At 44.2% G+C, this 11,023-nt stretch overlaps 1 protein-coding gene across 2 annotated transcripts in view; it reads left to right on the top strand.

The window, feature by feature from the left end:
- Positions 1-3,553: 3,553 nt before the first annotated feature.
- LOC116743878 (zinc finger protein 701-like) overlaps positions 3,554-11,023 on the top strand; it is a 31,726-nt gene continuing 24,256 nt past the window's right edge. The window contains exon 1 of one of the 2 annotated variants that reach the window (XR_004346903.1): positions 3,554-3,621. The gene's annotated coding sequence lies outside the window, so the exon portion shown is untranslated. Of the gene's footprint in view, positions 3,709-11,023 lie in introns of both variants that reach the window. The other variant, XM_032612993.1, reaches the window with a different exon arrangement.

Below are 11,023 nucleotides of genomic sequence, written 5' to 3'. Positions count from 1 at the left end.
TCTGACTTGATGATTTAGAGCAACATCTTTCAACACAATGATTTCTCTTGCACGGGACAGGGACAGACACAGCAGAGGCACAATGAGTATACAGGGTCCTTCAATACCATTCAAACTCGAATGCTGAGGCTCCTGGGCCAGTTTTTTATTATCATTATCGGCTTAAATTTCTAATATTCCATTTTTCAAATATAACGTGTATTTATTATTTTTTGAATTTTGCTTGATATCATATTATGTAGAGACAATGTTAGACTTTATTCCAAGTCTGTAACTCTGGAAAATATTGAAGGTTAAAGACCTCCCTTTCTTCTTTTGCGTGGGAAGAAACAGTTTATTTGCTAAGAAGTACACCTCCCCGTTAATTTCAGTAAGACTCCTGATAGCCCCCTTGTTTACTTAGAAACCAGCCAGATGAGAATCCTCCAAATTCCCATCCATGGCCTTATTGTTTGTCTTCAGTTACCTCTGGATATAATGGCAGTTACCATGATTTAGTCAAAAGTTACTTATGCTTTTCTCCTCTCCCAGGGGGCCTATGTTTTGAACCCCTTTTAAGCATGGTAATTCAGAACAGCGCTACCGGAACTTAACCAAGCATGGGTGACTTTAGTGTAAAACATCCCCCAGGTATGTAAGCTCGTGCCACCTGGTCATCCACTCCACCATATGGGAGTTTTCCCACTTGTTGACCTCTTGGTGTAAAAAAAAAAGTTCTTTTCTGGTCTGAATTTTAAGGCTTTACAGATTTTATGGCTGGAGCATTCTCTATATTGTAATAATCATTTGGAATAAAACCTGTCCCTACCTAAGTCTGACAGTGGTAAATATTTCAGTCATTCCATCTGAACTAAAAAATGTGTATTTTTTAATTTTCTAGGACAGGGTTTGTGTGTGTGTCTCAAACTATATGCTTGTGTTTTTTACATTTTTGAATTGTTTGTATCTGTTTCATAATGAAATACAGGGAGACATATCAAAATCTTCCTGTGATTTAGGAAATTTAGGGGTTTTTTTTCCCTTGTGAATATATTTAGTTTCCTGCAACGAAACTCTCCATTCAAAAAATGACTTTCCCCTAAAATTGGCTTCTCCTCTATTCTTCTGTGTTTAATGAAAAGTTCCACTATCAACTCATTTCTTTGCTTGGAATCATGGAAGTCCATGCTGAAATGGCTTTTTTGCCAACATGGCTAGTTAGAAATAGTGTATAATACAGAGTAATCTACCTAATAGGGTTCACAAAATTTGAGTCACTGCAACTTTTAAAATGTGATATATCTTCTTGTATTTATATATGTGCTACACCAGGACATTCTCCTTACTAAATACCCTTAGAAATATTGCAACTTAATTATTCTTTAGATGGAAATAAATCCCAATGTCTTCTAAAGGCTGTATATTTTATAGGCTCTTTTATCCACACTTGACAGAACTTTTCGAAATAAAAAAACAAAGAGCTAAAATATATTACAATTTGAATATAGAAAGTGAAACTTTCTAATTACCCTCATAATGAACATATAGTCAGTTTGAAATTACATTGTTTATTATATACTTAACTATAATTTCATAAATAAGTTTTTCTGAAAGATATTTAAAGGTAACTCTCAAAAGTGTGGAATAGGATTTCCCTGGCGGTCCAGTGGTTAAGACTCCACACTTCCAGTGCAGGGGGCTTGGGTTTGATCCCTTGTCAGGGAACTAAGATCCCACATACCCTTGGGAGTGGCCAAAAATTAAAACAACAACAACAACAAAACAAGTGTGGAATAGAGCAGGTATTTTAATGAATAATGCAGTTGTTGTTTTTTTTAAGATTTATTTATTTAATTTATTTTTGGCTGCGTCCGGTCTTAGTTGCAGCACTCGGGATCTTCGTTGAGGCTTGCAGGATATTTCATCGCAGTGCGCGGGCTCTTTGGTGCAGCACGCAGGCATCTCTCTAGCTGTGGCGTGTGGGTTGTTTTCTCTTCTCTAGTTGTGGTGCGAAGGCACTAGGGCGTGTGGCCTCTGTAGTTTGTGGCACGCAGGCTCTCTAGTTGAAGTGCACCAGCTCAGTAGTTGTGGCGCGTGGGCTTAGTTGCCCCGCGGCAAGTGGGATCTTAGATCCCTGACCAGGGATCGAATCGGCGTCCCCTGCCTTGTAAGGCGGATTCTTTACCACTGGACCACCAAGGAAGTACCAATAATGCAGTTCTAATAGTATATATATATATATATATATATATATATATATAGTCTTTTTATTGCATGTATTTGAGATGATGGGATACTCACTAGCCTTATTTTGGTAATTATTTCAATATATGTAAGAACATTATGCTGTACAACTTAAACTTATACAGTGATGTATGTCAAGTACATCTCAATAAAACTGGGGGGGGGGGTGGTTTTAAAAGGCAAATAAAACACTTTAGCCGAAAGAAAGAACAATGCAATTTATAACAATTTTTAAAAATGTATTGCTTTTCCAGAACAATTGTTAGTGAGGAACATTATCACATGCCTTACTTCTCCAGTCTCAGACCCCAGGTTTTGTACCTGAGTCTCTGGAACTGAGCAAGAGTTTTGAGTTTGGTCTCCTGGCTGAATGCGGAATAGAAACGGAAGAGCGCTTCTGTAGAATGTCAGTATGAAATGGAACATTCTACCTAGGAAGAATTTTGTATTTCTCATTCTAGTTTGTTATACAGAGACAAACCTAGCTTTTGTTTCCTCAAACTGCTTCAGTTAATTCTAACTGCAGGAAATGTTCCCAGATCCAACCACTGCCCTACAGCTACCACTCGGAGACCCACATTCCCAACCTCTGAATTGCTTGAGCCTCTGGAACGCGGCATGCGAGCAAACTGCTGGGAAACACAGCTTTTTATCGAAGCCATTTCAACTCGTTAGGAGGAAACGTTAGTTTTACGACATCAGTGGCTCACACAGCTGGAAAGCTTTTACCATAAAACTTCTAGATGATAGTTGTAAGATCGGATCTTAACAAACGGCACCGCGAAACAGAGGAAAGCTTCAAGTGAGCTTTATTAGGGAGCGCTCCCGGGCGAGGTTCACTGGTCCGAGAGAAAGGGGCCAGAGAAGTCGCGCCCAGTTCTGGATGAAGGTGATTTTTATTGGGGGTAAAAGCAGAAGGCGGCTTGCAAGGGGAGGGGGTGGTTTGCTATACAGGGTAATTCCTTATTTGGTGAGGATACAGCAGGGCCAGGTGTTGGTTGGTCTGTTGTGGGGCGTAAGCCCCACTTCCCGTCAGCCACATTGTTTTCTGGGCAGGAAGTTAGAGTCTCTTGTTGATTCCCAGAACAGGTGAGGTCGTTATGTCCCGATGCCTCTCCTACCTCATACTGGTCGATGTTTTCTCTTACCCCCCGGGCCAACGGACCTTACAATGGTAACTTAAAATCGGCACTTTCAAAGCGCCGGGAAGTAACACACCTCAGCCCCTTACTACGCCCCTGGCGATCTCCGCGAGGTTGTGAGCTCCCTTGCCCCGCCCTTCGCGGTCGGGCTCCACTAGTTCAAGTCTCTGGAAGCCCTGCCTCTAACTCTGCGCGTGCGCAGTTTCTTAACGGAACCGGAAGCAGAGAGCTCGGCGTGGAGCTCGCGCTCCATTAGGTAAGTTTCTCATTTCTAGTGTGAATTTGTGCTGCGTGGTCCACCATACCCCACCCTCAGCGTCTTGGGAGTCACGCGCTCCAGTAGGTAAGTTTCTCCTTTCTAGTGTAAATTTGTGCTGCGTGGTCCACCATGCCTCACCCTTCGCGATTTGGGAGTCACTGTGGACTTAAAATGCCGGCACCCGGCCTTCGCCCCCAGTAAATCCAGACGTCGCCGTCACAGGTCTGGTGTTTTCCTTTGCGTTTGAAAGCGCTCTGAGGTGGGTCCCTGAGCCCTTGGCTTTTCTGCCTTAGGTCCAGGTAGACCCCGCCTTTCGCTTCTTCTTCCTTCATAAAGTCCTTTACTGCCTCCGCCCTCCCCCTGTAAGGCTCTCTTCCGCGAGGTGGATTCGCGGCTGCGCAGCCTCGCCTTCTCGGACCCTGGAGGGCAGCGCCGGTCGCCCTGCTCCCGGAGAGCTCGCGTCCTCTCCCGGGTCCCGGGATTCTGGAGAGCCCGCTCCCCTCCTGAGACCCCCTTCCTCTCCCCCAGCCCCTCTGTCCTCGCGTCTCCTCAGGCCGGTCCTTCTGCTCCGCAGGCCTCTCCTTCATAGTCAGGCCTTCCCCTCACCCCGTGTAGGGGGAGGTGACCTGGCCAGCCGTGTGACACCCAATGTTCTTCGGTCTCCCCGCTGGAAAATGTGTTTTTCCGGTAGGCGGGTATCTTATTCAGTCGCCATCCTTGTAAATACGTGGGCGAGGGGGACCAGGAGAAGCTGAGACAGAGAGCGACTGAGAGAGCAATAGAAAAACCGAGATGAGAAAAGAATGAGGGAGAACCAATAGAGACGTAGAGGATTGGCTTAGGGACTTGTAAAGAGACAATAAGATGAGAGAGACTAAGCCTTGCAAGTAACAGGTGGATAAAGTAAAGAAGTGAATTATACAGAGGGATTGCCACAGATTAGAGGAAAACATAGCTAGAGGGGCCCTGATTCAGCGGTAGCAAGGGAGGCAACAGTGATGAGGCCCTTCACACAGAGAGCGGGGGCAGAGGGTAAATGAGGTGGGACCATGGCCTTCAGAGCATCAAGGTGCTGGGAGAGAGAACAGCAGAGGAAGAAAGAACAACACCAAGGAACCATAGCCACCTGGGGTGCCAGAGAGTGAGGAGGGGAGGGCGTGTATCACGGACAGAAGGGATGTAACCCGGAGGGCAGAGAGGGAGCAGAGGTGGGGGAAGAAAGAGCATCGAGGGGGGGAACAGGTTGCAGAGTCGGGCAGGCCAGGTGTGAGGGAGGAAATAGAGAGGAGGGCAGGAACAGCAGGAGAGCAGAGGGGAGCAAAAGGAGAGACACAGACCGAGATGATATAGGGAGACGAATAAACAATGAAATGGAAACACCTAGTGGTGCAGGTAGAGCGGAAACTGGATCCAGGTGGGTGGTGGTGAGTTGTTTGGATGTGGATGATTAAGCTGTGATGTATGATCTGTGGTTTCAGAATGTAGTAAATTTTAAATTTGTTTGCTTAAACTATACAGATGAGCGTGAGAATTGGAAAACTTCCTTATAAGGTTTGTGCATTTTGCAGTTATTTGTATCAGAAGATAACTTCCATCTCCAGTCCCTATTCAGCCAGGGGGCAGTGACTTGACTCAAGACAGCTGTGGGTCACCCCCTTTCCTTTTCCTGGCATGAGAGCACAGGGGAGAGAAGTGACTCTGTTACTGCATGGTGCCTCTTTTTTTTTTTTTTTTGCGGTATGCGGGCCTCTCACCGCTGTGGCCTCTCCCACCGCGGAGCACAGGCTCCGGACGCGCAGGCCCAGTGGCCATGGCTCACGGGCCCAACCGCTCCGCGGCATGTGGGATCCTCCCGGACCGGGGCACGAACCTGCGTCCCCTGTATCGGCAGGCGGACTCTCAACCACTGCGCCACCAGGGAAGCCCCATGGTGCCTCTTTGAAGGAACATTAAAAGTGAGTTTTTTTCTAATGGAATCACTTTTTTCTCTTTCCTTTTTCATTTTTTTTACATTTAATTCTTTTTATAACTTGGAATAAATCTTGGTGCATTAAGTTTCTACTTCTCTGTAAGTAATTATAAACTTCTGAAATAAGCTTTGCTGGTTTTGTATAATCAACTCATGTGATTCTTTTCTAAATATGATATATTCTTAGTTTTTTTAACTTTCACACCAGAATTTTTAAAAAATTCACAAAATATTTCTTTTTAAAATGTGTTTAAGGTTTGTTTGAGGCCTGCCTCCTGTCTCCTCTTTATCTTGTGTATTGGAAAAATTCTTTGGTAACTATTAAATAATTTTAGACTGTTATGATGAGTTAAGATGATGTTAAGATGTCAATCGTCTTTTATATTAACAGTCAAAACCTAGTTTAACCAGTTAGTCTAATATTCAGTTTTTTTCCATTGTATTTGATCTGTTAAGATAGTGAGCTGTGAAGTGATAGGGAGATGCTTCCCTCAGGTCCCTCTTGTGTGTTCTCTACAGATATTGAAGGATTGGGTATAGTGACTTGGAACCTTCTTCCATCAGTGCTCCTCTATTCATGATGAAGTTTGCTCAGAGCTGATTTCTAACCTGACTCTTTCCAATATTTTCTTCACCAGTGGTATATTTTTGCAAATCTGCATGTTTAAAAGATTTTACTGCAGTCTTCTGGAAAAGAAGAATTAAATGCTTGGTACCGGATCAGACCTTGAAACAGAAGGTTCCTTTGCTGAGGCAAATGAAAGATGGTCCTGGTGTTTTAGGTTGGAAGGATGATCAGGACAAACTCTGCCCACTGGCCCTTCTGGATCCCACTTCAGAATTCAGTTCCGCCTAATTCTGCTCACTCAACCTGGACTTTCTCATACGTGTCTCCCCTCTGGGCCTCAGGGAGCCCACTTGTAACATGGAGATGAGAGACTAGACCAGAAACTCTCAGCCTGGGTAACTCTGAGCCCTGAAATAATTGGCCAAATTGTGTATGTGTCTGTGTGTGGCAGTTCTTTTTAGAGAGGAGTGTCCAGTTCTATTTAGAATTTTGAATGGGTCCCTGTCTTCCCAGAATGAAAAACAAAAGCAAAATGGTAGAATGGAGACAAGAACATAGGGTCAGAGGGGAAGTGACCATAGTCAGATGTATTTTTCTGCGTTAAGTGTAAATTTGAAGAGTTTATATCAGTTCTGGCACTCAGACCTTCACTGGCTCTTATTTGTCCTCAGGACAAAATCCGAACTCCTCACTGTTGCTACACACCCCTGTAACATCCTCAGGGCCCCGCTAGTGTCTCCTGCCTCATCGTGGGATCTGGCCCTTTTCCCATGGTTCACTTTACCCCAAAAGTTCCCAAACACCAAAACCGTTTCTCTCTCAAATCTTAGTTCCCATTCTTACCTTCTGCCTTTAAATCCCAGTGGCTCAGGCCCTTTGTGCTCCTTCAGGATTAGGCTCAGAGAGTTATCTCCATCCCTTCCCGACAATCTCTGTCGTTGACCAGGTTTTATTGCCTCTGTATCAATCAACATCATCAGAAATGCCATTTTCTATTGTTTTGGAGTCTTTATTGTGTTTCCTCCATTGAGGGAGTAGTGTTTCTCTTCCTTCTGGGATGGCTGCGGCATCTCCCTCTGGGGATGTGTTTAGATGCTAAGACTGTGGGTTGGGCTAAATAATCCTCAGGGAAGACCAGGTGAACAGGGTAGGTGATAAGGATGGTTCCCATGTTTGTTTTGAATATTTCAACTGTAATTGATCCTTACCCCATGTGGCTACTTAATAACTCAAAATAAGAACCAAAAGATGTAGGGAGTCCTAAAAAGCCTTACAGAATTGGTGTCCTCGTGCAGTGTCCTGAGATGTCCCCATGTTTAGTGTGCTGTGTGACTGCTCCGCTGTAGCCCCCAGTGTTCCAGGCTGTGCACATCCAGGGACCAGTCGCCACCTTGGACAGGAGCTTTGCCTTTCAGCAGTTCCTCTGCTCAGAATCACGGATAATGATTTCTGTGTGTGTAAGCACACACACGCTTAGTGTGCTAAGTGGGGGCAGAAGTCTAGAGCCTAATGGGGCGTGAAGGAGCGCCGCCTCAGACAGCTAGGGTATTTTTTAAATTGCCTGTGAGTGTGGAGAACAGGAGACAAGAATCCTGGGGGCCAATTTTTGACCTTCATACTGAAGGTCAAGTGAATGCCCAGTGTTCTTTGGGAGGTAGCTTGTGAATATTCCTGTTGCGACTCCTTTGCTGAGCAGTCCTTATGCCTTTTAGCCCTGTTTTCCCATGAGTGCATGAAGAGGCAGAAAAATGGGGAATTAGAAGGGAGCCTATAGTGGTCTGCAGGAGGGATATGGCAGCAAGTGGGAGCTTCAAGATGAGCCCAATGAATGGTATTTGCATTTGTCCCTTGTGGGGTGTGTGGAACTGCTGGCAAAGGGTGTTTCAGTTCTGGCTGGAGCACCTGGAATTGGGTTTATGGGTAGTTGTGGGGTGCATTGCATGGTTTGAGGTGCCATAGTCTCTTAGCTCAGGTTCCCTGGGATCTAGCTGCTGACACTGAGGTTTACATGCATTGGTTTAATTGGGTATTTCATGATCCTGCCTGAGGAGGAATGAAGATTTAGGCAAAGAGAAACATTTTCCTCCATTGTGGTTAAAAAAAGTGTGGCCTGAGCTGAGTGCACAGGGATCTTTGGGTGCAGGAAGATGGGTGCCTTGTCCTTAGGTGATGATGACTCCAGAGGGTGCCCCACAGCATCTATTCCACAGGTGACTTGGGTGTTACGGAGGTTAAGAATCATCATGCAGTTTTTAGAGTAGTAATATAGGGAAAATTGCAGAGATCATTTGCCCACTGTCACAGGAGGGATTCAGGATACTTCAGTGTTATTTAGTATTTGGGATTGCAAATGAAGAAAGTTTCAGATCCACTGTGAAAGATACAAAAGAGAATTTGGAATGTTTTCCTGGTAGATGTTGGGTTTGTTACCGAACCAAACTTGGGTCCCCTCGCTTGCGTGCAGTGAAGCCAATCTATTGACACCAGGTTGTGGTGAAGGAAAGTGCAGCATTTATTGTAGGCTGCCAAGCAAGGAGTCCAGGTAGCTTGTGCTTAAAGGGCCTGAACTCCCTGAAGGCTTTCTGGGAACTTTTTTTTTTTTAAGCCCTGAGGCGGGGCTGTGCCCTTTTATTTATTTATTTATTTATTTATTGTTTAATTTATTAAATTTATTTTATTTTTTGCTGTGTTGGGTCTTTGTTGCTGTGTGCGGGCTTTTCTCTGGTTGCGGCAAGCAGTGGCTACTCTTCATTGTGGCACGTGGGCTTCTCATTGCAGTGACTTCTCTTGTTGCAGAGCACGGGCTCTAGGTGCACAGGCGTCAGTAATTGTGGCTCCTGGGCTCAGTAGTTGTGGTTCACAGGCTCTAGAGCACAGGCTCAGTAGTTGTGGTGCACGGGCTTAGTTGCTCTGCAGCATGTGGGATCTTCCCGGACCAGGGCTCAAACCTGTGTCCCCTGTATTGGCAGGCAGATTCTTTTTTTTTGTTAAATATTTATTTATTTATTTATTTGGTTGTGCTGGGTCTTTTATTGCAGCATGAGGGATCTAGTTCCCTGACCAGGGATTGAACCTGGATCCCCTGCATTGGGAGCACAGAGTCTTAACCTCTGGACCACCAGGGAAGTCCGAGGCAGGAGGATTCTTGACCACTGCGCCACCAGGGAAGCCCCAAAGACTTTTAAAGACAGGATGAGGGAGGGGCATTGTGGGGTGCGTGATCAGCTTGTGGACATTCTTCTGATGGCTTGGTGAGGTAACTGGGAGTCAACATCATCAAACTTCTGGTTCCAACCAGTCTGGGGTCTACGTCCTTATGGGCAGCAGACAGTTAACTTTCTTCACCTGGTGGGGGTTTCAGTATCTGCAAAACAGCTCAAAGGACAGGTCTCAGAATGTTACCTATAGTCCTTGAGGAGAAACTAAAGGTCCTTGATGTTGTTTAATGGCTAAAGTATTCTTATTTTGTCTTGTTTGACTGTTTTCCTTTCTTTCTGCATTTTCTCACTTCTATGATTAAATTTTTTCTTTGACTAAGGTTTTCTACAGACAAAAGGCAGGGAGAGAGAGCATCGAGGGGGGCTCTGTTCTGGGAAGTCCCCATAGGGTCCTTCTTGGTTACAGGTTCTCACGGGGGCATGTGCACCACTGGAAGCACCTTTCTTTTATATATAGCTTTATGAGATCCGTGTTTGGTCTGTGGCCACTGTGAATAAAAATGTGGTGTTTTGTGTCTGGTGGTTCCTTGGGTGTCTCATATGTATTTTGCCATCAGGCATGATTTATTAGAGTTTGGAATGTTTTCTGGTATTTTATAGCAGAATGAGTGAATATGGGTCATATGGAGACTGTGTTGGATTTATGAGATTTTGTAAGTTTACTTGAGCCCAGAAGGGAAATTATGAGTAGTAAGCTTCAAATGGCAGAACATGTTCATTAGAGAGATTCTGGTAGGTATGTATCTGTGGGCACGACTTGAGAAGGGCCATTAAGTTCTTTGATGTAGGAAAGATTGTTCCAAGAATCAGAGTACCAGCAACACCACAGTGATCTGCACTCCAGAGGCACGTCCTTGGGAAAATGTAGCTGCTACTTTCTTGCTCCCAGGCCAGTATTGGTTCTTCTACTGTCCTCTCCCTACCTGTCTCAACAAAACACACGCACGCACACACGGTATAGAGAACAGGGAGCCCTTATGCTTTGTTGGTGGGAATGTAATTGGTTCAGCTCTTAGTGAAAGCGATATGGAGTTTCCTATAAATTAAACAAAGAACAGGCACACAATTTGTGAAACCCACCTGTGACTAGATATCCAAAGGAAACAAAATCATTCCAGTGAAGGAAATATTTGCACTCCAATGAGCATTATTGCATTATTCCCAACAGTCTAGATGTAGAAAGAACCAAAATGTCTGTTGACAAATGAGTGTATATAGAAATTTATATCAGCCATAAATTATTATTATGACATTCTGGCATTACTGTTATTATTTCTGACATAATTTCGGTTGAAGAAGACACACATTTTTTATGGAAACTAGAAATGTCAAACTCATAGAACCATAGAGTATAAAGGTTGTTATGAGGACTTGGGTGGTAGGGTAGTTGGGGAGATGTTGGCCAAAGGTTACAAATAGTTCAGTTGTGAAGTGAATAAGTAAAGCATGGACATGTAATGTACAGTATGCTGACTGTAGTTAATACTGTGTTACTATATAGTTGGAATTTGCTGAGAGAGTAAAACTTAAATGTTCTCACCACGCAGACACACATGGGTAATTGTGAGTTGATGGAAGGGTAAATTACTTTATTGTGATAATTATTACACAGTGTATACATCTGTAAGATAATCACATTGTGTG

Source organism: Phocoena sinus, chromosome 19 (genome assembly GCF_008692025.1).
Source record: "Phocoena sinus isolate mPhoSin1 chromosome 19, mPhoSin1.pri, whole genome shotgun sequence".
Classification (NCBI taxonomy): Eukaryota; Metazoa; Chordata; class Mammalia; order Artiodactyla; family Phocoenidae; genus Phocoena; species Phocoena sinus.
This window is presented reverse-complemented; position numbering and strand designations above follow the sequence as displayed.